At 40.9% G+C, this 26,606-nt stretch overlaps 1 long non-coding RNA gene across 8 annotated transcripts in view; it reads left to right on the top strand.

Moving 5' to 3' along the window:
• Window positions 1–14,609, top strand: part of LOC114913742 (uncharacterized) — a 55,175-nt gene extending 40,566 nt beyond the window's left edge. For 5 of the 8 annotated variants that reach the window (XR_012137084.1, XR_012137079.1, XR_012137082.1 and 2 more), the window contains 2 exons: window positions 12,780–13,124; window positions 13,888–14,608. This is a non-coding gene — a long non-coding RNA (uncharacterized lncRNA). Of the gene's footprint in view, window positions 1–12,779; window positions 13,125–13,887 lie in introns of all 8 variants that reach the window. The other 3 variants (XR_012137083.1, XR_012137080.1, XR_012137085.1) reach the window with 2 other exon arrangements.
• The last annotated feature ends 11,997 nt before the right edge of the window (window positions 14,610–26,606 follow it).

Below are 26,606 nucleotides of genomic sequence, written 5' to 3'. Positions count from 1 at the left end.
GGATAAAGGGAAAAGTCCCCTCAATGGCACCTCTACACTTCTGTGCGACCCCCCAAAAAGGGCAAGGGGGGACCCTCACTCGAAAAGAGGAGAAAAATTAAAAAAGAAAGCAACGAATTACACCAGCAACAGACAAAAAACAAACCACACCAAAGACCTAAGGAACCTCGTCTCAACAAAGACGGAAAGTTCCTACCAAACATCCCCGGCCTCTAAGAAGGCTCCCGACACAGGTCAAGAAAACAGCGACACCTTTGAGGTAATGCGGAGTTTGGGCCACCAAGCTCGAGCCTACGGCCATGGACGACGAGAAAAGCAAATCGGTGTGGCGACGATTGGGCACCTCCAGACGACGTCGACATCGGACTAGCCTTAAAGACAAAAGGAATTCGACGGGTGACAACTTAATACAACACGCGGATGAGGTAACACAAAATCTCCTTTTCATTTCATTCACAAAGTATATACTACAAAGCCCGGCAGGCTAAAGAAAGAAGAGCAAAACGACAAAAGCAAGATAAAACAACAAAAGAGAAAATGTATGCATGGAAAGACGGAAGGCCAAAAAGAGCCCTAGGGAAGCTCTGCTCCTTCCGACCTCGAATTATCTGCTTCACCCCTTATCCAGGACTGCCTCAGATTTTCAACTTCTTCTTCTAGCTCTTCTTTTTTCAGCAGCGCGTCCTGGAGCACCCGACGGAGTCGCTGGCTTTCGTTCTCCACCTCTCGATGCCTCTTTCTCAGGACCTCGGACTCCGCCTCCGCATCCTTGACAGCCTGCTGCTCGCACGCCAGCTGGATCTTTGATTACTGCAGCTCAGCCGTCCTCTCCCCAAGGGCGATAGAAAGCCCTTCAGCAGTTCTTCTTAGGGACTGGAGTTCATTGGAATCCCGAGAAGAAGCGAGCTGGGCCATGTCGGCCAGCTGCCCTTGAAGACGGGCGACTTCGTCAGTCACCACCTTGAGCTCCCTTTATATTCGTCTACCTGCCTGCGCCAGCCGGCCCGATGCACGTCATAGCTCACCTCAGCATCCTGAAGCTGCTGCTGAAGGTCGGAGACCTTCTTCGACCACTCCCGATCGCCGTCGGCCCGAGCCAAGAGCCGGGACGAACTTCCCTCCAGCTGGCCAATCCTCTCCTGCGCAGCTGACAGTTCCACCCTGAGAGAACTGATCTTGACAGCTTGAGCTCAGATTCGATCGCTGGTGCTCTTCTTGTGTTCCTCAAGCTCCTTCGCGAAGTCCGCCTTCCTCCGACTGTACTCCATGATCTCCTTCACGTGGAGGTTCCAGAAGCGGGTGGCCTCCGAGGTAGCTTCAGAGTAACCCTCCCTTAACCTGCGAAGCTCGCCTTCCATCTTTTTCGACCCTTTTGTCAAATGGAGAACTTCCTTCTTCAGCCGCTGGATCATGGACTTCAGCGAAATCCCCTGGGGCAGGGGAAGTGCTACGGCAGGACACTGCCATCGAGAGACAAAAGCGTCAAGGCGCATCTCGTTGCAGAAAGAAAAACAAAAAGGAGAAAGGAAGAAGGAAGAGGCCATCCACGACAAGAAATTCAACTTTGTTGATAGAATGTTTCTTAAAGACAAAAGAAAAAAAAAATTACAATATATATATATATATATATATATATATATATATATATATACAAGGTCGGAAGTCTCAGACCTCTGCGGTAGGAGTTGGGGACCTCGGTGTCCCTGGAAGGGAGGCTGCAGCAGCAGTAGCAGCAGGAGAGGGATCGGCTTCATCTTCAGACTCCTCGCCCAAGAAGTTGAGGTCGAGCTCGAAAAATTTTCTGGCCACCTTCTCCTGGCAGAGCTCGAACCCCTTGATGAATGCTTCTTGGCCGAATCGGATGTTCTGGTCTCTCATCTCCGTGTTAGGAACAGGAGGCGAACCTCATCCTAACATGAGCAAAATGAAAGTCCGATTATTTTAAGGTCGGATCGTGGGAGAGGCCCATAGAACGGCCCTTGAGTGCCCCCACAGCCATGTTGGGGACAGGAGGAGAACCTCACCCTAATATGAGCAAAGTCAAAGGCCCGGTTCTCTTAGATCGGATGGAGGGAGAGACCCTTCAATGCCCTTACGTGCCCCCATAGCCATGTTAGAGACAGGAGGAGAACCTCGCCCTAACATGAGCAAAGTCAAAGGCCCGATTCTTTTAGACCGGATGGGGGGAGAGGCCCTACAACGCCCTTATGCGCCCCCACGGCCATGTTAGGGACGGGAGGAGAACCTCGCCCTAACATGAGCAAAGTCAAAGGCTCGGTTCTTTTAGACCGAATGGGGGGAGAGGCCCTACAACGCCCTTATGCGCCCCCACGGCCACGTCAGGGACAGGAGGAGGACCTCGCCCTAACGTGAGCAAAGTCGAAGGCCCGGTTCATCTTAGACCGGATGGGGGGAGAGGCCAAACAGCGCCCACATGTGCCCGCCAGCCTTGTTAGGGACAGGAGGAGAACCTCGCCCTAACGTGAGCAAAGTCGAAGGCCCGATCCTTTTAGACCGGATGGGGGGAGAGGCCCTTGCAACGACCCTTATGTGCCCCCACAGCCCCATTGGGAACAGGAGGGGAACCTCGTCCTAATGATGGCAAGGACCCGACCGTCCAACCAAATTGGATAAAGGGAAAAGTCTCCTTAATGGCACCTCTACACTTCTGCGCGACCCCCCAAAAAGGGCAAGGGGGAACCCTCATTCGAAAAGAGGAGAAAAATTAAAAAGGAAAGCAACAAATTACACCAGCAACAGACAAAAAACAAACCACACCAAAGACCTAAGGAACCTCGTCTCAACAAAGACGAAAAGTTCCTACCAAACATCCCCGGTCTCTAAGAAGGCTCCCGACACAGGTCAAGAAAACAACGACACCTTTGAGGTAATGCGGAGTTTGGGCCACCAAGCTCGAGCCTACGGCCATGGACGACGAGAAAAGCAAATCGGCGTGGCGACGATTGGGCACCTCCAGACGACGTCGACATCGGACTAGCCTTAAAGACAAAAAGAATTCGGCGGGTGACAACTTAATACAACACGCGGATGAGATAACACAAAATCTTCTTTTCATTTCATTCACAAGGTATATACTACAAAGTCCGGCAGGCTAAAGAAAGAAGAGCAAAACGACAAAAGCAAGATAAAACAACAAAAGAGAAAATGTATGCATGGAAAGACGGAAGGCCAAAAAGAGCCCTAAGGAAGCTCTGCTCCTTCCGACCTCGAATTATCTGCTTCACCCCTTATTCAGGACTGCCTCAGATTTTCAACTTCTTCTTCTAGCTCTCCCTTTTTCAGCAGCGCGTTCTGGAGCGCCCGACGGAGTCGCTGGCTTTCGTTCTCCACCTCTCGATGCCTCTTTCTCAGGACCTCGAACTCCGCCTCCGCATCCTTGACGGCCTGCTGCTCGCACGCCAGCTGGATCTTTGATTACTGCAGCTCAGCCGTCTTCTCCCCAAGGGCGACAGAAAACCCTTCGGCAGTTCTTCTTAGGGACTGGAGTTCATTGGAATCCCGAGAAGAAGCGAGCTGGGCCATGTCGGCCAGCTGCCCTTGAAGACGAGCGACTTCATCGGTCGCCACCCTGAGCTCCGTTTATATTCGTCCACCTGCCTGCGCCAGCCGGCCCGATGCACGTCATAGCTCACCTCAGCATCCTGAAGCTGCTGCTGAAGGTCGGAGACCTTCTTCGACCACTCCCGGTCGCCGTCGGCCCGAGCCAAGAGCCGGGACGAACTTCCCTCCAGCTGGCCAATCCTCTCCTGCGCAGCTGACAGTTCCACCCTGAGAGAACTGATCTTGGCAGCTTGAGCCCAGATTCGATCGCTGGTGCTCTTCTTGTGTTCCTCAAGCTCTTTCGCGAAGTCCGCCTTCCTCCGACTGTACTCCATGATCTCCTTCACGTGGAGGTTCCAGAAGCGGGTGGCCTCCGAGGTAGCTTCAGAGTAACCCTCCCTTAACCTGCGAAGCTCGCCTTCCATCTTCTTCGACCCTTTTGTCAAATGGAGAACTTCCTTCTTCAGCCGCTGGATCATGGACTTCAGCGGAATCCCCTGGGGTAGGGGAAGTGCTACGGCAGGACACTGCCATCGAGAGACAAAAGCGTCAAGGTGCATCTCGTTGCAGAAAGAAAAACAAAAAGGAGAAAGGAAGAAGGAAGAGGCCATCCACGATGAGAAATTCAACTTTTGTTGATAGAATGTTTCTTAAAGACAAAAGGAAAAAGAAAAATTACAATATATATATATATATATATATATATATATATATACAAGGTCGGAGGTCTCGGACCTCTGCGGTAGGAGTTGGGGAGCTCGGTGTCCCTGGAAGGGAGGCTGCAGCAGCAGTAGCGGCAGGAGAGGGATCGGCCTCATCTTCAGACTCCTCGCCCAAGAAGTTGAGGTCGAGCTCGAAAAATTTTCTGGCCACCTTCTCCTAGCAGAGCTCGAACCCCTTGATGAATGCTTCCTGGCCGAATCGGATGTTCTGGTCTCTCATCTCCGTGGAGGCCTTGAACTCCTCTACCGCAAGACCCCTGGCCTCTGAGACCAGGATCGGAATCTGCTCCACCAAATTGGCGACCTCGGCCTCCGCCTTTCTCACCGTCTCCTCCGAGGTCTGCTTCTCTTCCTCCCGGGCCTACTTTTCTTTCTCCAGGGCCTCCTGGAGGGCAACTACTTCAGCGGCCTTTTCTTTGAGGCGAGCGACTTCAGCCCGGCGATGCTCCTCTGCCTGGATGGCGTCCCTCCTCACCCGGTTCGTCGCCTCGATGTTGGCAAGGAGCTGGTGCTCAATCTGCAAGGGCGGCTAGGGGATTAGAACAAAGGTCGGAAAGCCAGTTAAACGAAGACTTGTTTACCTCGAGAAAGGACCCTAGGGAGTCCCAAACCCACTGCTCAGGATCGGCACGGTCGATCCTCTCGACGACTTCAGGCAGAATGCAGTCGTCGATCAACCGCTTGATCAAGTCCTTGTCGTTGAAGGGATTCTCCGGCTCCTCTTCGGAACCAAGGGACTCTTCAACGACGGCTCGACGGCTACTCCCCCTGCGGGCCACCGACTTCCTCCTCATCCCCCTCTCGACTCCGGGCGCCTCCGTGGAACGGACCCCCGAAACGGGAGCTCCAGTCGGCGGACTCCTTGAAGAGGCCCGGGGGGTCGTTGGTTTGGCGTCCGAAGGAACGTCGATCGCGAGAGCTGCCTGGACAGGCGCGGTCGAGCTCGTCTCCTCCACCCTGGCCTTCTTTGCTGATCCGGAGGCCGCGGCACCTTTCTTTTTGTGGGCCTTGAGGCTCCTGGCGAGCATTCGTGCTGTTTCGGCGTCTATTCATAAAAAAAAAATCAAAAATCAGTAATGGGGTAAAAAAGAAAGAGGTGACACGCAAAAAAAAAAAAAAGAGAAAGAAAAGGAAAGAAGGGGGAAGAGAAAGCAAGAAAAAGAAGAAGAACGGAAGAAAAGAAGAGAAAAGAAAAGATGGAGTACTCGCAGGATCCTGGGGGCTCAAGCCAATGTTGAACAAAAATTACTCCCTCAGAAGGTTTGGAAGGGAAGGAGCGGAATAGTCAAGAAGCTTCCGGGCGGCCTGAAGGTCGTCCTCCCCCAGACTGGGAGTCCGGCGGACAGAGTCCCTCAGAAAGTTCCAAGGGGGCAGGCCCAGCCTCAAAGATGGGCAGTGGACGAAGAGGTATTTCTCCTTCCAGTTGTGGATTGAAGAGGGAGTTCCTTTCAGCAACCCCTTCTTGCCGAACTGAGGGGAGAAATACCACCAGTCCTTCGTCGAAGGGTGACGCTTGAAGGTATAGAAGTGCCTAAACAGAGAGAGAGATGGCTGAACCTCAACTACGTGGCAAAGGGAGAGGAACCCTATCAAAAATCTAAAAGAATTCGGAGCAACTGAAGCCAAAGAGATATCCAAGAAGCGAAAAAGGGCGACAACAAAGGGCGGAAGAGGAAGCCAGAGTCCGGCACGGAACGCCTCCTGATACAGGCAAAAATGATCAGGTGGGGGAGTGCTAGCCCGGTCGGAGGGGTCAGGAAGCTCCAGGTCGTACTCCGAAGAAACTCCGTACTGAACCCTTATCAGTAGGAGTTCATCCGGAGTCAGGGAACAGGGAATAGCACCCGGTGCAAAAATCGAACGAAGTCCGATCCCAGGAGTGGGTTTGTCTACAGAATGGGGCTCCTGGGGGGCTGAGGTGGAAGAACTCCCAGAATCGCTAGAGGCGGAGGCGCCGGAAGACATTTCGAACGACTTCAAATAAAGACCCTAAAGATCCCGAAGAAAACAGACGGGACAAAGGACGAGAGGTTGCGGGAGATCAATTCAGAGGAATGCAACAGAAGAAAATGGAGGAGAAAAGGCCCCTAAATGGCAAGAAGAAAAATGGAGGTTCTGGGACTAACCTAGATCACCCTGAGGGATGCAGAGGGGCGAGGACAGGGATGACTCGAAGGACGCCTAGGGCAAAGAAGACGCCAAGGAGGGTCAGGACTCTCGGAGAGAAGATGGATGCCGATAGAACTTTCAGGCGAAAAGGCGGGTTTAAATAGACCCTGGGATTCGGTGCCATAATGATCGCGAATCCCCCAGGCCAACCTGCGCTCGACACGTCTCCCACTCGCCACGGCGGGCGGCTAAAAGCGGCTGACAGTTGACGAAGCCATTACTGCACCGTACCTGGGCCAGCGTACCAGCAAAAATTTCGAAGGGTCCCTTCTAATTGCCCCAATTCGAAAAGACTCCAGCACGCGCGCATTTAATGACAAAATATCTGGGGGCGACCGTGCACAAGATTCAAGGGGATAACTTTGGCTGCGAAAATTTTTTTGTACTTCCTTCATTCGAAATTCGAACTCGGAAGTAGGGGGACTGGTGTTGGGTATAAAATATCTCCCAGCCGAAGTTCGTGATGGGAGTGACCCTCTGGGGATCCAACTGACTTTCGACCTCCGGCAACATCTCCTCAAACCTCCCGGGTGATCGAGCCTCCGCCACACTCCCAAGTTTTGCCGACGGGCAGGCCCCCGCCAGCATCGACCGGATTCTTCGCGACGTTCGGACTCCTACGGGAGACGGACCTCGCCCACGACTTCACCTGCAGGCTCCGCCCGGGCTCCTACGAGAGTCAAACTCCGCCCACGACTCGAGCTGCAGGTAAACTTTGTCCGGACTCCTACGGGAGCCGGACTTCGTCCCAGACTCTAATTGCAGGTAAACTTTGTCTGGGCTCCTACGAGAGCCGGACCTCGCCCACGACTTCACCTGCAGGCTCCGCTCGGACTCCTACGGGAGCCGGACCTCGCCCACGACTTCACCTGTAGGCTCCGCCCGGACTCCTACGGGAGCCGGACCTCGCCCGCGACTTCACCTGCAGACTCCACACAGGCTCCTACAGGAGCCGGACTCCGTCCATGACTCGAGCTGCAGGTAAACTTCATTCGGACTCCTACGGGAGCCGGACTCCACCCACGACTCGAGCTGCAGGTAAACTTCATCCGGACTCCTACGGGAGCCGGACTTCGTCCCAGACTCTAATTGCAGGTAAACTTTGTCCGGGCTCCTACAGGAGCCGGACCTCACCCACGACTTCACCTGCAGGCTCCGCCCGGACTCCTACGGGAGCCGGACCTCGCCCGCGACTTCACCTGCAGACTCCGCACAGGCTCCTACGGTAGCCGGACTCCGCCCACGACTCGAGCTGCAGGTAAACTTCGTCCGGACTCCTACGGGAGCCGGACTCCGCCCACGACTCGAGCTGCAGGTAAACTTCGCCCGGACTCCTACGGGAGTCGGACTCCGCCCACGACTCGAGCTGCAGGTAAACTTCGTCCGGACTCCTATGGGAGCCGGACTTCGTCCCAGACTCTAATTGCAGGTAAACTTCGTCCGGACTCCTACGGGAGCCGGACTTCATCCCAGACTCTGATTGCAGGTAAACTTTGTCCGGGCTCCTACGGGAGCCGGACCTCGCCCGCGACTTCACCTGCAGACTCCGCACAGGCTCCTACGGGAGCCGGACTCCGCCCACGACTCGAGCTGCAGGTAGACTTCGCCCGAGCTCCTACGAGAGCCGGATCTCGTCCCCAACTCCGAATGCAGAAAGGCTTCGCCCGGACCCCTACGGGAGCCGGGCTCCGTCCTCGATCCCGGTTGCTGGTAAACTTCGTCCGGACTCCTACGGGAGCCGGACTTCACCCCTGACCTTGATTGTAGGTAGACTTCGTCCGGGCTCCTACGGGAGCTGGATTTCATCCCCAACTTCAACGGAAAGAAGACTCCATCCGGGCTCCTGCGAGAGCCGTACTCCAAGCTCCTCTCAGATGGGTAGCCAGTCACATCTCTCCATCAAACACCCTAGCTGAACTCCGGCCGATAGGCCTGGACCCCCTGGCAGGCCGCCGTAATGGCCACGACTCTGCTCCACCTTCTGCGACGGATTCCACGCGGCTCCATCACTCCCTGACAGGCCGTAATAATGACCACGATCCTACTCCACTTCCTACGACGGATACCGCGTGATTCTTTCATTCTCTGGCAAGTCGCGACAACGGACGCCGCTCCGCTCTCCGTGGCAGACTCCACGTGGCATGCTCCGGTGATAGCCACGGGTCCGCTCCACTACTCTCCGCAACAAACTTTCCCTGACTCTGGGCGGCCCACTGCCAGACGGTTACAGGTATCGCTATCAATTTGTTGCCCCCTCCGCCTGTAAAAAGGGGACCCCAGATACGTTATTCTATAAGTTTTCGTTTTTACCTAAAAATTCTGCTAAAATTTTCATTCGAGCACTCCATTCTTGTTGAGGCAGAGAACTGACTTGAGCGTCGGAGGGTCTTGCCGGAGCAATCCCACCTCCGGTTTAGACTTCTTTTGCAGGTCCCGGCGGCGACCGCGACTCCAGCTTCTCCGGCGCAAGCAGATTTTTGCACCAACAATCGTTATTAATTTTTTATTTATCATCGATAGTTTCTTTCATCGCAAATATTTTTCTAGATTAATTTTTTTTTCATCTTTTTTTAATGATGAAAAATATTCGTCGCAAATATCTTTTATTAGCGATGAAATTTTTTCTATCATAAAATATTATCAATGATGGGATTATTTGCGACGAAATATTAACGATCAAAGTTTCGTCGCTAATATGTATTAGCGACGAAAATTGGTTATTAGCGATGAAAAGTTTTCATCGCTAATAATCAGTTTTGTTGTAGTGCTTTTTAGGAAGAACAAACGTTTGTCGAGTTTTTTTGTTGATGAAGAACTTGTAACAGTTCATTTGAATAGGACTAGTCTGCTGCTTAACGAAGTTGAAGTTGATTTTGTATTTAATCTTAATGAGTCAGAGGGCGATGTTCAGTTCATAAATGACGATAAGTTAGAAGACGTTACATTAGTCGATTATTGTGATTCGAAGGAGGATCTACATATCGAGGAAGATACGGATATTGATGAGTAGATTTATATTCTTTATTAAATCTTCTCTTGCAATAATGGTATGCAATATAATTTTATTTATTAAAATATAATTTATTTTTTACTATTAATGTTTAATATTATATTTATTTATATGTTAAGAATTGCAGGTATGGTATCAGGAGACAGACAGACGACGACGTTCGCATTTGCAGCCTAGCTGAGGCACCTTCACCCATTTCCACTGTCGCACCAGTAGAATCGCCAGAGGGTCCTACACTGGCAGGTTCTAGTAAGGTAGATCCGAGTGAGACGGATCTGAATGATATTATTATACTTTTTATATAATCAAATTTAATTTTTTTTATTTAGATAGCTATCATAATAATGATTTATTTATTGTTGTTTCAAGCCAGTCTCCATCAGTGGTGAGGCAAGAGTGAGGTCCATCGAAAAGTCTTGTTCTAGAGCATTGGAGATACGAGCATCCGGGATAGCGTCTTCGTATTGAGATACCACCGGCTACACCAGGCCCATTAGAGGATGGTGCGAGCCGTGACAAATCGAGCTGGGTATCATATGCTGCAGCTGTGCCCCCGTGACGCTTTTCGATTAGCATCACATTATACGGGCTCAAAGAAAGATTTTCTACACCCAATTATAGATAAAATAAATTATACTATAAATATTTAATTAGCATGATATTTTTTTAATATTTGTTATTGGTAGGGTGTATTTGATATTATTGATTTTGAGGAGGATCGCGTGCGGCGAGCTGTAGACGCTCATTTATGCTTGCGTTTCAAAGAGTATCGCCACCACATTCATCAACACCGGTACCATGTAATGTAGGACCATAGGATGGAGACAATGCGGCTGTGGCCATATGACAGCATCACTATAGATGATTGGGCTCTTGTATGCCGGCATTATGAGGATCCAGCATATTAAGTTACACATCCAAATTTTTTTTCAGAGTTTAATGATTGAATCATTTATTCTTAAATTTAGTTTGTTATCTATTAATTTAACTATTAACTGTACAGAGATGATGTGCCTAGAACATCGTGAATCAGATGAGACAGACTGTGTCGCATTGTGGAGGTTCGAGATCGTTCGTTTGTCATATGGAGCAGATGATAAATAATTTTTAATTAGCATATTTTAATTCTCTAACTATTTTTAAAAAAATTTAATTAATTATTCTCAAATTACAGAGAGATACAAAGAGTGGCGAGCTTTCTGATAGGATCGATATCTACCAGCGAATCCATCAGTGACGGTCATGGAAGTGGACGATGAGAAGCCAGCAATTTTTTGTAAGTTTTTTTAATTATTTTTTTCATTCGCAGTTTGATTTTTAGTATGAAATTAAAATAATTATAACTTTAATTTTCAGGATCGTATGATAGGCATCAGATCCCAACCTACTCCTGAGGGCTCGACCGCACCTACAGATGATGAGATCTGTGATCAGATGCTTGGTATGAGATCCTGTTATGTTGGGAGTCTAGGGCATGGGACTAGTGCTCCCCCATCCTCACGTTCATTCAGGGCTGACATCCATGCTGCCTGCGATGCTCGGCTGGTGGAGATGCAGAGGCAGGTTATTAAGGATCGACAGCGAACTGAGCAATGAGCTGATGAGTTGGCTGCACGCGTCGGCGAGTACCAGTTACTTCAGACTCAGATGATGGAGCAGATGGTGTAGATGGAGTGGATGATGCAGCAGCAAGTCGGTCCGAGCTCTTTCGAGCGCTCTCCTTCTCTAGCCTATTCTCTTTCTATAGATGCGGCCACTTGACAGCCTATTTATATTGCTTTTTATTTTTAAATTTAGATCTTTTATAATTTTAATTTAATATAATAAAATGATGAAATTTATTTGTGAGTTTATTGTGTGAATTTTTTATTCTAATTTTATAGATTATTAATAAAAAATATTATAAATATAAATTAAAAATATATATTCATAAATTATTTTTAAAAAAAATTATGTAAATTTTTTGCGACGGATTTATTTTTGATAAAATTTTGATCGTCAAAAAATCTATTAGCAATGAAAATAATTGGTCGTAGATAATTTTTTTAATAAATTTAAAAATATTAAAATTTTATATTAAATTATTAGTGATGAAAATAATTTCATTGTAAATAATTGCTAATTTAGTAGCGATAAAAATTTTTATCGATAATTATCGTATTTGCGATGAAACTTTTACGTCGCTAATATTTTTTTTGTAAATTTAAATTTTATTTAAATTAATAGTGATGAAAGTATTTCATCATAAATAAATTTTTAAATTATATTTTATTAGTGATGTAATAATTAGTCGTAAATTACTTTTTTTACGACAAAAATTTTTCATTGTGAATAGTTTTTGAAAAAAAAAAATTAACAATAAAAATTTTTGATCGGTAATATCGATTATTAGTGACGAAAATTTTTTTCATTATAAAAAATTATCAACGACATCATTATTTACGATAAAATATCAGTGACGATAATTTTGTCACTAATAACTATTACCAACGTAAATATAAAATTAGCGATGAATTTTTTACATTGTTGATACTCTGTTCTATTGTAGTGAGAGAATGATGTTACTCGTATTTATCCTCCTGATGTAGATCCTCATCCATAGAGGGAGTTTGTTCATTATTGGTTCTTCAAGAGAGGATAGGTTATATGCACTCATCATATATTTTATGTTATGTTGATTATTAACGTAGATTATATATATGTTCAAGATATATTATATTGATTACTTGATTTTGCAGGCATATTTTGATATTAGTAAAGCTGTACGTCAGCTCTATCTGTTCCTCATACATCAAGGTTCAAGAGTTATATGCGATGTAGATAAGAATTTGTATGCTTCTTTCAAACTTTTGGCATATTACAAACTCTTTTTGAGACTAATTTGATATATATATGTATACTTATGTTTCTTAGTGAAACTGTATATCATGTATCGCGTATTATATATCATGAGACTTATAAGTTTAATTGAAAATCTTAGAGTTTGTCAATTAAAATTGATATTTTAATATTTATTGAACCATGAATGACATATCATCTATTACATATCATATTAAATATATGATAAGTGTTTTGTATCATCTGGATGTATCATGGACCATATATTTTGTAAAATTTATTTTCTCTATAGATAGATGAGCATGGAAGGGAGCCTGGTTAGGTAGAGTTCTACAAGTTAATTCATTTCCATCGAGATGGCAGTTTTGTTAGTGAGGAGTCGAGAGATATATTCATATGTATTGATAATCATTTAGTACAGTGATTTATACTTTTATTTTCAAGCATAATGTTAATATATTTTTTTTTCTTGAATATAGGAGAGAGCTTTATCTTTTATTGCAAAGTGTGTTGGTAAATCCTCAACATCTGTGAAGGCCAGTCATGTCGAAGCCCACGTGATGACAGAGTTGCTGGGACCAGATCGTTATGGTCGGGTGAGAGGTTATGGAGTTGGAGTTATCTCTATTCAGTTGTCTGAAGTGAGTCAATATACTCCGAATGTTAGAGAGATTTTTAGCAATACAGATATCCATAGGATGGAGGCACGGATGGAGGCACAGATGGAGGTGATAAAGCAAAAATATGACACAGTGGTATACACCATGAGGTCTTAGATTGAGCAGTTGACATTAGTGACACAGACGTTTGAAGACTCTTCTAAGGTACATATCTTGCTATATTTATATTTTTGCATAGATTTAATCATTTAATTTATGTTATAATTTTCGTATTCTCAACTATTAAAGTTTTTATATCTTTGCTGTAGGTTCCTGATAATTCTAGTTGTTGTAGAGTTGATGACGATCATGCTCCTACGAATCATTGATAGTCTGTTGTCTTTTTTTTTTTAAATTTTATATATGCACATTTCTTTTATTTTCTTGCCTTCTATTATGGTTTATAGTGAATATGATGGACAATGTAATCATGCTTTTTGATAGATATATATGTTACATAGTATTTATCATGACTTTATGTTCTTAAAAATTTTGGATAGATTTATAAGTTTTATATAGATTATAGTAAATTATTTTTAATTTTTTTTAAAAAAAAATTGGTGATGCCTTAAAGCATTGGCAAAGACGTTCATTTAGCGACGTTTTAAAGAGTCCATAAATGTAACATTTATCGATGTTTTAAAGTGTTGCCGATTAATTAATTTACCAATGTTTTCGGCAAAGTATTCTGGCACACCGATGCCTTTTTAAAGTATTGGCATGTTTTGCACGATTAGCGATGTAGTAAAGCATTGACAATCGTCGACGTTTTTCGCAAGCGTTGGAAAATACTTTTTCATGCTTCATTTACTGACACTTTTTCAACGCCTTTGAAAGTGTTGGGATTCCTTTTTATGATATTTATAACTGTCGGAAATAGCAGTTATTAGCATCGATAATGATTCTGATTATTGTAGTATCTGTGTAGACATTCAATGTGTAAACAATCATTGCTTCAACAACCTGAACATCTGCCAGAGCCATCGAACATGATAGCCTCGTTTTGGTGCAATATCTGCAAGCTGAGCTGTTCTCACGCTCTGAATCCCAAGTTCCACCGTCTAAGAGGAAAACACAAAGCCGAATGTGAAGAAGTATTTGGAAGCAAGAACACCAGGTTGAATGAGAATGAGGTCAATGAAAGCAAGAATAATGAGATCGTACGGTGCAAGGAGTGCAACGTCCCATGCATGAAAGGAGCGTTCAGCATTGTGCTGGGAAAAAGCATGTTGCTCGGCTTCTGGCTTCTTAATCGCAGGATGGTGCTTCAGGTCCTACCATCTCTGGGAAAGCTGCAGTGTTTGAACACACTTCTGGATCTCAAATTCGGCAAACTTCCAGGAAAATTAGGGGCTCGTTGAACGATCGCCCACCATGAATGAATAGTTTAAAGATGAGTCAGAAAGGTCAACAAAGCCATAAGTATTATGTGCGCCCTTGTTTCCTGGAAGCATACTCTTGAGCTGGGCTAAGAGTTGGCAGCTTTTTAATAGGGGTTTTGTTCCAGTAATATTTCAGTGTTTTAACTAGCTTAATTGATATATCCACTGGACATGTATTAGTGCTTTGGATTCAAATCTCACCTACTATATTTTCTTGTTCTCAAAAAAGACCTCAAAGGTTTTTTTGACCTAGATTAAATGGATGTAGTGTAGGCTGGATTTTTGACTCACCTTGGGTCATGAGAATATAATCTAATATAATCTAGTATATCTATATTAAAATGAAAATTTTGTATTGGCAGATTTTTTTTTTTTATCATCTGTACAGATTATATTTTCGTCATCTATACAGAATCAATAAGCTCTTTTTTTTCTATGCGCTTATCCCTCCTCCGACTGAACGTAAAAAGATGAGCTACCCTGTCATAGCCCAAGCCCAAGCCTAACTAGCAAAACCCAAGCCCAAAAAAAAAAAAAAAAAGAAGAAATAGGAAAATCGGGAAGAAGACTCTCGATAGGAGTCTTCTTCTTCGATTAAACCCCGGCGATCGGGAGTCCTAGGACCACCAGGAGTCCTAGTGCTCTCTATAAAAAGATCCTCCATTTTCTTAGAAGCCGATCATCGGTTCTCTTTCCCTCTCTTCCTCCCTGATTTTTTCGAATTGGAGCCGCAAATATTTATGGAATTAAAAAAAAAAATTATTATAATATAATAATAATAATTAAAAGAAATATAAGAAGAGTTTTCAGGGATCAATCCGAAAATCCTGGACGCTGTCGTCTAGTTAATCCATGTGGGGACATTGGATTTTAATAAATTTTAATTTTTTTAATTCGATAAAATTTTGATAAAAAATATGATATTTGACGTACCAGGTCCTTAGAAGGATTTTCAAGATTTCTAGAATTTTTAGTTTGGATTTTCTTTTGAGGTAAGTAGTATTTACTTTTATTGAATTTATCTGGTAAATTATAAATTTTGAATTAAATAAATTCATGGCATGCTTGTGATTGAAAATATTTATTAAAAATAATTGTTGAAATTATTTATGATTGAAATTAATTATAGAAATTATTTATGAAGTTATTTGTTGTAAAATTATTATGATGATGTATGATCAAAATGAATAATATGATTGATTTGACTTGAATATTATTTATTTATATTATTTTTGAAAATAATATATGAATTGGAAGACAATATGAATTGACAACCTGACTATGTAAAGGACCCCGTCAATGGGGGCATATACGTTGGCAATTGATTGTCCTGAGGATTTATGTCGCCAGCGAGACCAGCGATATGTCACCAGAGAGACCAGCGACAAACCACCAGCGAGACCAGCGGTTCCAAAGGACTTGGCTGCCAGATGATTTGCAGCCTACCGCAAGCAGATACGCGGTATTATGACCCTGCCACAGGAAAAATGTGGTCATAATCATGGTTGGTAAGAAGAATTTAAGAAATTGATGAATTTAAGATGATAAGTATAATTGAAAATTCTGATGAATTGAAATTTTATATATGATAGTATGATTATGATTTTATGAAATTACATATTGATTTTGTTATTATCAGTAAATCGATATGTATAGTATTATTACCTGATTCATTCAGTTAAAGGTATACACTGCTTACTGGGCTATTTAGCTCATGATGAGTTTTATGTTTTTCTTTACAGATCCAGAAAATTAGCATGATGTGGGATTCCGGTTGGGAGAGCGATTAAAGATGGAGTTAGCTCATTTGATTTAGAATTTTTTTTTTAGAATTGATTCAAGACTTTTATTTTAAGTGTTGACTTTGTCAGACAATTATTTTTCTTTTGGACACTGAGTTTTGATTTATTATTTGAACTAAGGTTTGATTATTAAAAATTAAAAAAATTATTTAACTTTATGTGTAAGATATCATGATGAAATGCCTTGCATGCTTATGAAAAAAATTTTCTATGAGTATGCGGCGGTTGCCATGACCCTCGATTCACAATCTCAGGTTGGGGGCGTGATAATTAATATGGTATCAGAGCATAAGTAGATAGATAAAGACATGTAGAATAGAATGAGAGAGTGATGTGTAGATATTAAAAAATTTGAGAGATTAGTTATGATAATTATGATCTGACCTGTCTCAAGTAAGTTTATAACCTTATTAAGGATAAGTTATTATCTCGAATTTGTCATAGGTCAAAATGCCTCCACGACGAATGAAGAATACTCAAGGAGCGGTAGGAGGGACATCAAATCCACTTGACGATAACACTCCCCAATTGAATAGCGGCACATCTCAGCAGGAGGGAATCCTTGATCCTACCGAAAATACTCCGACAGTACAGGAGCCGAACATGACTCAACTAATGCAAACTCTGATCGGAGTAGTTCAAACACAACAACAGTTACTTCAACAACAACATGCACAGCCACGTCAGCATTTTCCACCGACACCTGGACATGGAGAACATCCAATGCAGAGAAACAATATCGTCGAGTTTAAGAAGCTAGCCCCTCCAGCTTTCAAAGGGACCATCGAGCCACTGGAAGCAGATAACTGGATTATGGAAATGGAGAAGGCATTCGTCGTGCAAGAATGCCATAATGAAGAGAAGATCTACTACACAGCATATCTGTTACAAGGTGAGGCATACAACTGGTGGTGTATACTTGAACAAAAATATGAACACGATAGGATACCACTCATTTGGGAGAGATTTCGAGATGAATTCTTTGACAAGTACTTCCCCTGAAGTGTCAGAATACAGAAAGAGCAGGAGTTCATTCATCTGAAATAGAGGAACAGATCCGTTGCAGAATATGAAGCTAAATTCACGGAGTTAGCTAAGTTTGTTCCAAGATTAGTTGAGATTGAGCAAGACAGAGTACATAAATTTGAAATGGGATTGAAGACAGAAATTAGAAAATAAGTTATACCCTATGAGTTAACTACTTATGCCTCAGTTGTGAATAAAGCTCTGATAATTGAGAGGAAAGTTAATGAAGCACATGCAGAGAGAGAACGGAATCAGAAGAAGAGAAATAGGTTTGGCGGAACTCATGGATGAAATCAGAACAATAAGGGTCCAGCAAAGAAGCCAGCAAATGATAAGAATCGTGAGAATGAGACAGCTAGATGTTCGAGATGTGGCCGAAGAGAGCATGAGCCTTCTAATTACCTATAGAATACTGATTCTTATTTTAGCTATGGACAGAAAGGACACAAAATTGTAGATTGCCCCCAGAGGAATGAGAATAGACCCACACAAACAAAGGATGGAGGTCAAAGGCCGAAAACTCAAGGAAGGATCTATGCACTCACACAACAGGATGCTCAGGCCTCTAATGCTGTGGTGACAGATATCATTCCTGTATCCGATATTTCTACTTCAGTTTTGTTTGATTCTGGTGCTACACACTCCTTTATATCCACTACTTTTATTAGACAACATGATATAGTATGTGAACCTATGAAAATCAAATTATATGTTGAGACACCAGTAGGTGGTATTTTGAGTACCGAAAGTGTGTGCAAGTCATGTAGTATCAGAATAGGAGAAAGAGAATTACCGACAGATTTGGTGGTCCCGGATATGCATGATTTCGATGTCATTCTAGGAATGGATTGGCTTGCTACTTATCATGCCTCTGTGGATTGTTATGGAAAGAGAGTGAACTTTCATATACCGAAATAATTGACATTCAGTTTTGATGGAAGTACAGGAATCACCCCTCCATGTATTATTTCATTTGTGCAAGCTAGACAGATGCTAAGAAAGGGATGTAGAGGCTACCTAGTATCAATAAAGAATAAAGAACATGATGAATTGAAGTTACAGGATATTCCTATCGTAAATGAATTTTCGGATGTATTCATTGATGATTTAACCGGACTACCACCAGACAGAGAAATTGAATTTACCATTGAGTTGGCATCCAATACCAGTCTGATTTCTAAAGCTCCTTATAGAATAGCCCCTATGGAGTTAAAGGAGTTAAAAGATCAATTACAGGATTTGTTGGATAAAGGTTTTATAAGGTCTAGTGTATCTCCTTGGGGAGCTCCAGTCTTATTTGTGAAGAAGAAAGATGGTAGTATGAGGCTTTGTATCGACTATAGAGAGTTGAATAAGAACACTATCAGAAATAAGTATCCTCTACCTCGAATCGATGATTTGTTTGATCAGCTGCAAGATGCACAAGTCTTTTCAAAAATTGATCTTCGTTTAGGATATCATCAGTTAAAAATCAAAACAGAGGACATACCAAAGACTGCATTTAGAACTCGTTATGGATATTATGAATTTCTAGTGATGCCATTTGGGTTAACCAATGCTCCAGCGGCCTTTATAGATTTAATGAACAGAATATTCAGATCCTATCTTGATAAGTTTGTTGTCGTATTTATTGACGATATCTTGATATATTCAAGGAGCAAATTGGAGCATGAAGAATATTTACGGTGTGTACTACAAATATTGAGGAAAGAAAAGCTTTATGCCAAATTTAAGAAGTGTGAATTTTGGTTGGACAAAATAGTCTTTTTAGGACACATCGTGTCTAAGGATGGAATCTCTTTGGATCCAACAAAAGTGGAAGCTGTGATGCAGTGGAACAGACCTACAAATATTTTCAAAATTTGAAGCTTTCTGAGAATGGCAGGTTATTACAGACGATTTGTAGAAAGATTCTCCCGCATAGCTGCACCTTTGACTCGTCTTACTCAAAAAGGGGTTAAATTCGAGTGGACCGAAGATTATGAACAAAGTTTTCAAGAGTTAAAACAATGATTAGTTTCAGCCCCTATCCTTACTATACCAACAGGAGATGAAGGATTCACAATATATAGTGATGCATCTAAAAAAGGACTCGACTGTGTATTGATGCAATATGGTAAGGTAGTGGCCTACGCCTCAAGACAATTGAAACCATATGAATAGAATTATCCGACACATGATTTGGAATTAGCTGCAGTGATTTTTGCCCTAAAAATTTGGAGACATCATTTATATGGTGCATAGTGTGAAGTGTTTACTGATCATAAGAGTTTGAAGTATATTTTTACGCAAAAGAAATTAAACATGAGACAGAGAAGATGGTTAGAACTATTGAAAGATTATGATTTAACAATCCATTATCATCCCAGAAAAGTTAATGTCATTGCTGATGCCCTTAGTAGAAAATCCATGAAAAATTTGGCGATTTTAATCGCACATCAAAGCCAATTATTGGAGGATATAAGAAAACTGGAATTAGACATCCGAATATATGACTCAACAATACGATTAGCCAACATGAGGGTTCAGCCAACACTCATTGAAAGAATTACAGTTGCCTAGAATGATGATCCACAACTAATGAAAATAAGGAATTCAGTGGAAGCTGGTGTTCAATTTGAATTCAAGATACATGATGATGGTTCGTTGAGGTTCGAAAATAGAATTTGCGTACCCAATGATTCAGTACTTAAGCATAAAATACTTCAGGAAGCACATCAGACCGGTTATACAGTTCATCCGGGAGGTACTAAGATGTATAGAGACTTAAAGAAAATATACTGGTAGAATAATATGAAGAGAGAGATCGCTCAATTCGTGGCTCAATGTTTGATGTGTCAACAAGTTAAAGCTGAACATCAGAGACCTGTGAGACTACTTCAACCTCTTGACATTCCAGTATGGAAGTAGGAACATATCACTATGGATTTTGTAACTGGACTACCGAAGACTCCAAGTAAAAATGATGCAGCCTGGGTGATTGTGGACCGATTGACAAAGTCTGCACACTTTCTACCAATTAGAGTTGGATTTACTTTGGAAAGACTCGCAAAATTATATATGAAAAAAATTGTAAGGCTACATGGAATTCCAGTGACCATCGTATCGGATCGAGATACCAGATTTGTATCACAGTTTTGGAAGAGCTTACACAAGGCATTAGAAATAAAATTAAACTTCAGTACAGCTTTTCATCCACAGACTGATGGTCAGTCAGAGAGAACTATTCAGATCTTAGAAGATATGTTGAGAACTTATATTTTGGATATGAAAAATTCATGGGATGAGCATCTTCCTTTGATTGAGTTCGCTTACAATAACAGTTATCAGGCTAGCATTGGTATGGCACCTTATGAAGCATTATATGGTAGAAGATGTCGATCACCGATTCACTCGGATGATGTTGGTGAGCGGAGAATATTGAGTCCCGAACTTGTTCAACAAGCAGTCAAAAAGATTCAATTAATTAAAGAACGACTTCGGGCAGTACAAAGCAGACAGAAAAGTTATGCAGATAATAGGAGATGGAAATTAGAATTTCAAATTGGTGACCATGTATTTCTCAAAGTATCTCCTTCAAAAGGAATCTCAAGATTTGGCATTCGTGGCAAATTGAATCCTAGATATGTGGGTCCATTTGAGATTTTGGAAAGAATTGGTGAGGTGGCTTAGAGACTTGCCTTACCACCTTCACTTGCAGGAGTACATAATATTTTTCATGTTTCTATATTAAAAAAATATTTACCAGACCCAAATCACATCGTGAAACTTGAACCATTGCAAGCTAGAAAGGAATTATCATATGAAGAACATCTTGTACGGATCGTAGACCGTAAAGAACAAGTGCTGAGACGTCGCAACATTCCTTATGTCAAGGTACAGTAGAGTCGACATTCGGAAAGAGAAGCTACTTGGAAACTAGACGAAGAAATGAAGCAAAAATATCCCCAGCTCTTCGAGACCACAGGTATGAAAAATTTTGAGGACGAAATTTCTTTTAGGGGTGAAGAATGTCATAGCCCAAGCCCAACTAGCAAAACCCAAGCCCAAAAAAAAAAAGAAGAAGAAACAGGGAAACCGGGAAGAAGACTCCCGGTAGGAGTCTTCTTCTCCGATTAAACCCCGACGATCGGGAGTCCTAGGACCACCAGGAGTCCTAGGGCTCTCTATAAAAAAATCCTCCCCTTCCTTAGAAGCCGATCATCGGTCCTCTTCCCCTCTCTTCCTCCCTGATTTTTTCAAATTGGAGCCGCGGATATTTGTTTCATTCTCGCCGTGATTGCTCGCCGATGGGGTCACCGGAGGCCGAAGTAAGTTTTCCTTCTCTTCTTCTCTTCTTTCCCCTTCTTCCCATGTCTCTGTGCGCGACTGCCGGCGATGGGTGTCACCGATTTTTGGTCGGAGAAGAGATCCCTGTTTTGATCTCTTCTTCCCTTGGGTTTTTCGGCGCCGGCGATCACAACCGATCGCCGGCCTTGCCTCTCTGAACCCGGGAGAGTGGCCCCCCTCTGTCGCCGGCCTCCCCGTGACGGTCGTGGCCTGAACGGTCGGGCAAAAGAGGGGACCCGCCGGTCCCCTGTTTCGGCCATGAAGGAGCCCAAGAGAAAAGAAAAAAAAGAAGGAAAAGAGAAAAGAAAAGAAAAGAAAAAGAAGAAAAAGAGAAAAGAAAAGAAAAGAAAAAAGAAGAAAAAGAAGAAAAAGAGAAAAAAAAGAGAGAAAAAAAGAAAAGGGAGAGAGAAACTTTCTGCTCTCTCTCTCTCTTAGATTTTTAGGATTTATGAAATTAAAAAAAATTATTATAATATAATAATAATAATTAAAAGAAATATAAGAAGAATTTTCAGGGATCAATCCGAAAATCCTGGATGCTGTCGTCTAGTTAATCCATGTGGGGACATTGGATTTTAATAAATTTTAATTTTTTTAATTCGATAAAATTTTGATAAAAAATATGATATTTGACGTATCAGGTCCGGAGAAGGATTTTCAAGATTTCTAGAATTCATAGTTTGGATTTTTTTTTGAGGTAAGTAGTGTTTACTTTTATTGAATTTATCTGATAAATTATAAATTCTGAATTAAATAAATTCATGGCATGCTTGTGATTGAAAATATTTATTGAAAATAATTGTTGAAATTATTTGTGATTGAAATTAATTATAAAAATTATTTATGAAGTTATTTGTTGTAAAATTATTATGATGATGTATGATCATAATGAATGATATGATTGATTTGACTCGAATATCATTTATTTATATTATTTTTGAAAATAATATATGAATTGGAAGACAATATGAATTGACAACCTGACTATGTAAAGGACTCCGCCAATGGGGGCATATACGTTGGCAATTGATTGTCCTGAGGATTTATGTCGCCAGCGAGACCAGCGATATGTCGCTAGAGAGACCAGTGACAAACCGCCAGCGAGACCAGCGGTTCCAAAGGACTTGGTTGCCAGATGATTCGCAGCCTACCGCAAGCAGATACGCGGTATTATGACCCTGCTACAGAAAAAATATGGTCATAGTCATGGTTGGTAAGAACTTAAGAAATTGATGAATTTAAGATGATAAGCATAATTAGAAATTCTGATGAATTGAAATTTTATATATGATAGTATGATTATGATTTCATGAAGTTACATATTGATTTTGTTATTATCAGTAAATCGATATGTATAGTATTATTGCCTGATTCATTCAGTTAAAGGTATACACTGCTTACTGGGCTATTTAGCTCATGATGAGTTTTATGTTTTTCTTTATAGATCTAGAAAATTAGCATGATGCGGGATTCCGGTTGGGAGAGTGATTAGAGATGGAGTTAGCTCATTTGATTTAGGATTTTTTTTTTAGAATTGATTCAAGACTTTTATTTTAAGTGTTGACTTTGTCAGACAATTATTTTTTTTTTGGACACTGAGTTTTGATTTGTTATTTGAACTAAGGTTTGATTATTAAAAATTAAAAAAATTATTTAACTTTATGTGTAAGATATTATGATGAAATACCTTGCATGTTTATGAAAAAAAAATTTTATGAATATGTGACGGTTGTCATGACCTTCGATTCATAATTTCGAATCGGAGACGTGACATATCTCATGGAATAATGTGTAATTTCTGCTCATTTTCAGAACCGATACATTCATTTATTCTCTAAAGCTTATCTCGCCAACTAAATGCCAAAAGAAGACTTATCTAAATAATTACCTATAACTTCTAGTGTACGAGGAATATCCTTCTAAAACTTATTCCCTCTATCAAATATAAGCTTGGGAATTTGAGGCAAAACCTTTTAACTTTAACTCCAAAATTATAAAAAAAAAAAAAGTTGAACTTCTTCCTCTTTCTCCGTGGAAAGCACCTCACATCTCGTTCTTTCTTTATTTTACCATGATAAATGTCTTGGGCCCCAACTACGATGTCGAAAAAAGGCTCCAACCTACGGTCTTGATGTTTTATACTAGATCTCCGTGGTATACTAGCAATGAAGCCAAGCTGCACAGCAGTTTTTGCATTAATTTTATAAAAAAATTATAAAAAATATGGGTTAAATACATATAAAATTGATTATTCTGTTATCAGGTAACATTAATTTTTTTTTAACTCGCTATCCGTTTATTCGTCCATTCTGGAAGCTTCTTTGGTTCAACTGAAAAAAAGAAAGAGGCAACATTTAGAATAAGAAAAAAATAATACGGATGATACAATGCTTGCAAAATTTAGATTAACTTTTGCGTTGTGTTTTAAAGAGAGATATTGCTTGTGGGTCTCTGCACAAATCGCTAAAGCTATGTTTAACAATATTGAGTAGCTATTTTTGCTTCAATGTAAAAGAACAACATAAAAGAATGTATGGCATAAAATTTATATGGCATCTTTAAATACCAACCCCTTGAACTTTGTCTTAAAGTTGGTAAAGAAATGATGTTCACAGAATCTATGATTAGCCTATGAAAGTAGATCATGAAATGTAGGCAATAAAACCTATCGTAACTATAAAATATGATTAACATATAGACTATCATAAATAAATTAATCTTTATCCAATATAAATATATAAATTATAATGGTATCTTCTACTATTTAGATATGAATATTCAGCCTCTGTCTTTGTATGAGCTAATATCAAGTTGAAAAAGCTTCAAAAATGAAGATCAGCTATTTTTGGATTCAACTTCAGCAGGCAATTAGGTACATACTATCATTTCTGTCAATCCAATTGCAGGCATTAATTGTCCCAGACATGGTCCTTTAAGGTGATAAATATCTAAGTAGAGGTGAAAGTATATAGATATTATTTGTTCGGATCCATTTTCGTATCTAAATTAATCCAAATATGGATAGAAATTTGAGAATCTAACTAATATCTATATCCGTAAAAAAAAAATGGATATGGATATAAATAAAAAACTATCTGATCTGTATCTGAATATTCAAATCTACATGTAATCCTATATAATTTTATATAGTATTTAGTAATTTTTAAAAAAATATATAATCATATAAATATGTTATTAACTTGATTTATCATCATCTAGTAATATTTTTGATTTTATAATCATTAAGTTTAATTATCCGAGTTATATCCATAATTATATCCATACTTTCATTATCCGAATTGTATCCATATCTGTTTAAAATAAATATGAATATAAATTTTTGCATCCGAATAATACCTGTATCCGTATTTGTATCTATCAAACAAAGCAAATATAGATATAGAGATCATGATATCCGATCTGTATTCGATCCGATTTCAGCCCTATATCTAGGGCAATTATAGACATGTAGCTATCAAAATAATCTTGCTTACAAGTAGCAAAATAGATATTAAATCTTTTGAACATTGGTGGACCATTAGGCTATTATATATCAAGAAGCATTTTTACTATACAAATGGATATATGATAGAAGTAGAGCACTTTGAGATCTGTAAAGTACATGAATGATAAAAGATGGTGCACTTTGAGTTCTATATATGTGGATTAATAACAAATGATAAAGCGCTTTGAGGTCTGTATAGATATATAAATAATAGATGATAGAATGCTTTAAGATCTGTGTAAGTGGACCAATGATAAAGACTAGAGTGCTTTGAGGTATATGTAGATGAATAGATGATAGAGTATGGAATGCTTTGAGATCTATAGAGATAGATGAATGATAGAAGATAGAGTATTTTAATATCACTCCAAGTGGATAATCATAGAGGACAAAATTCTTTAAGATGGCATAAAGCCACGATCCGGCCGCTCTAAACCAAGGTTATTTTAATCTTTTTACTCACTCATTAATGGTTGCAATGAAAATGAAGTTTTGGTTGCTCACTGAAATTTTATAAAATTTTGGAGTCTAAGTATAATTGGCTCAAACTTGAATGGGTGTCCTCATAATTTTTTCTAGATTCTTTATCAGTGAGGTCCGCATAGAAAGTAATTGTGATATAGATGTGCACATAATTATTTTATGAGTTACAAATCCACCTATAGGTAAATATGTGTTGCGGCATTTATGAACAAATGTCCCAAATTATGTGTCGAGGGGTGCATAAAATATCTAAGTGGAGGTAATCCACACAAAGTTTCCTTGCAGACGTTCTCACAAGCCATGGATGAGCTTAAGGTATGTCTCTATGCTATGATGCGATTGTCATCCCATAAACGATAGCCCCCATCCATTCCATGAATCATATATGTTTTCCTCCACCAACGGCGGAGGAGCTGGTGGGCTAGCATGTGGTGGTTGGGGGACACTCTATCTCCAGCGATCTCAACAGCAGACCACATATTGTGTAGGTTGTTGTAGAGAAAGAGAGAGAGCTCTAGGCTAAGGGATATGCAATCACCTCACAAGCCTGCTGTTTTTGAGCCGTCTTTTTTGCTTCTACATAATGAGACGCTTGTAATGAAACTACGCTGCATCACGGTTTCTGAATTAATTTTGTAAAAATATTATGAAGGAATACCTATCAAATGGATATACAATTGATATTCTATTATTAGGTAACATTATTTTTTTTTCCAACTTAGGTTTGCTTGTTCGTCCATTCTTGAAGCTTCTTTGGTTCAACTGAAGGAAAGAGAGGCAATATTTAAAGCAGAAAAAAAGGGTGTTGATAATATGATGCTTACAAAATTTTGTTGGAAACACATTTTCTAATCTATTATTGATACCCACAAGAATCAAATATATAGCAACAGCTAAATTTAATTAACTAAAATAAAAGATGTTCCTTTACATTGTAACACATAGTAAACAACATCTATAAACAAATCTAGTCACAACAACAATACTGAAAAGTTTTTTATCGAAACAAATAATCATTAGTTTAATGTTCATGATAATTGCAAAAAGAAGTCGTACTTCCATTAATCTTCAGTAAGTGCCACTTGCCAAAATAAAAGAATATATAGTTAACTTATGATAC

Source organism: Elaeis guineensis, chromosome 15 (genome assembly GCF_000442705.2).
Source record: "Elaeis guineensis isolate ETL-2024a chromosome 15, EG11, whole genome shotgun sequence".
NCBI classification, from domain to species: domain Eukaryota; kingdom Viridiplantae; phylum Streptophyta; class Magnoliopsida; order Arecales; family Arecaceae; genus Elaeis; species Elaeis guineensis.
Note: the sequence above shows the minus strand (reverse complement) of the source record. Positions and strands in the feature narration are given on the sequence as shown.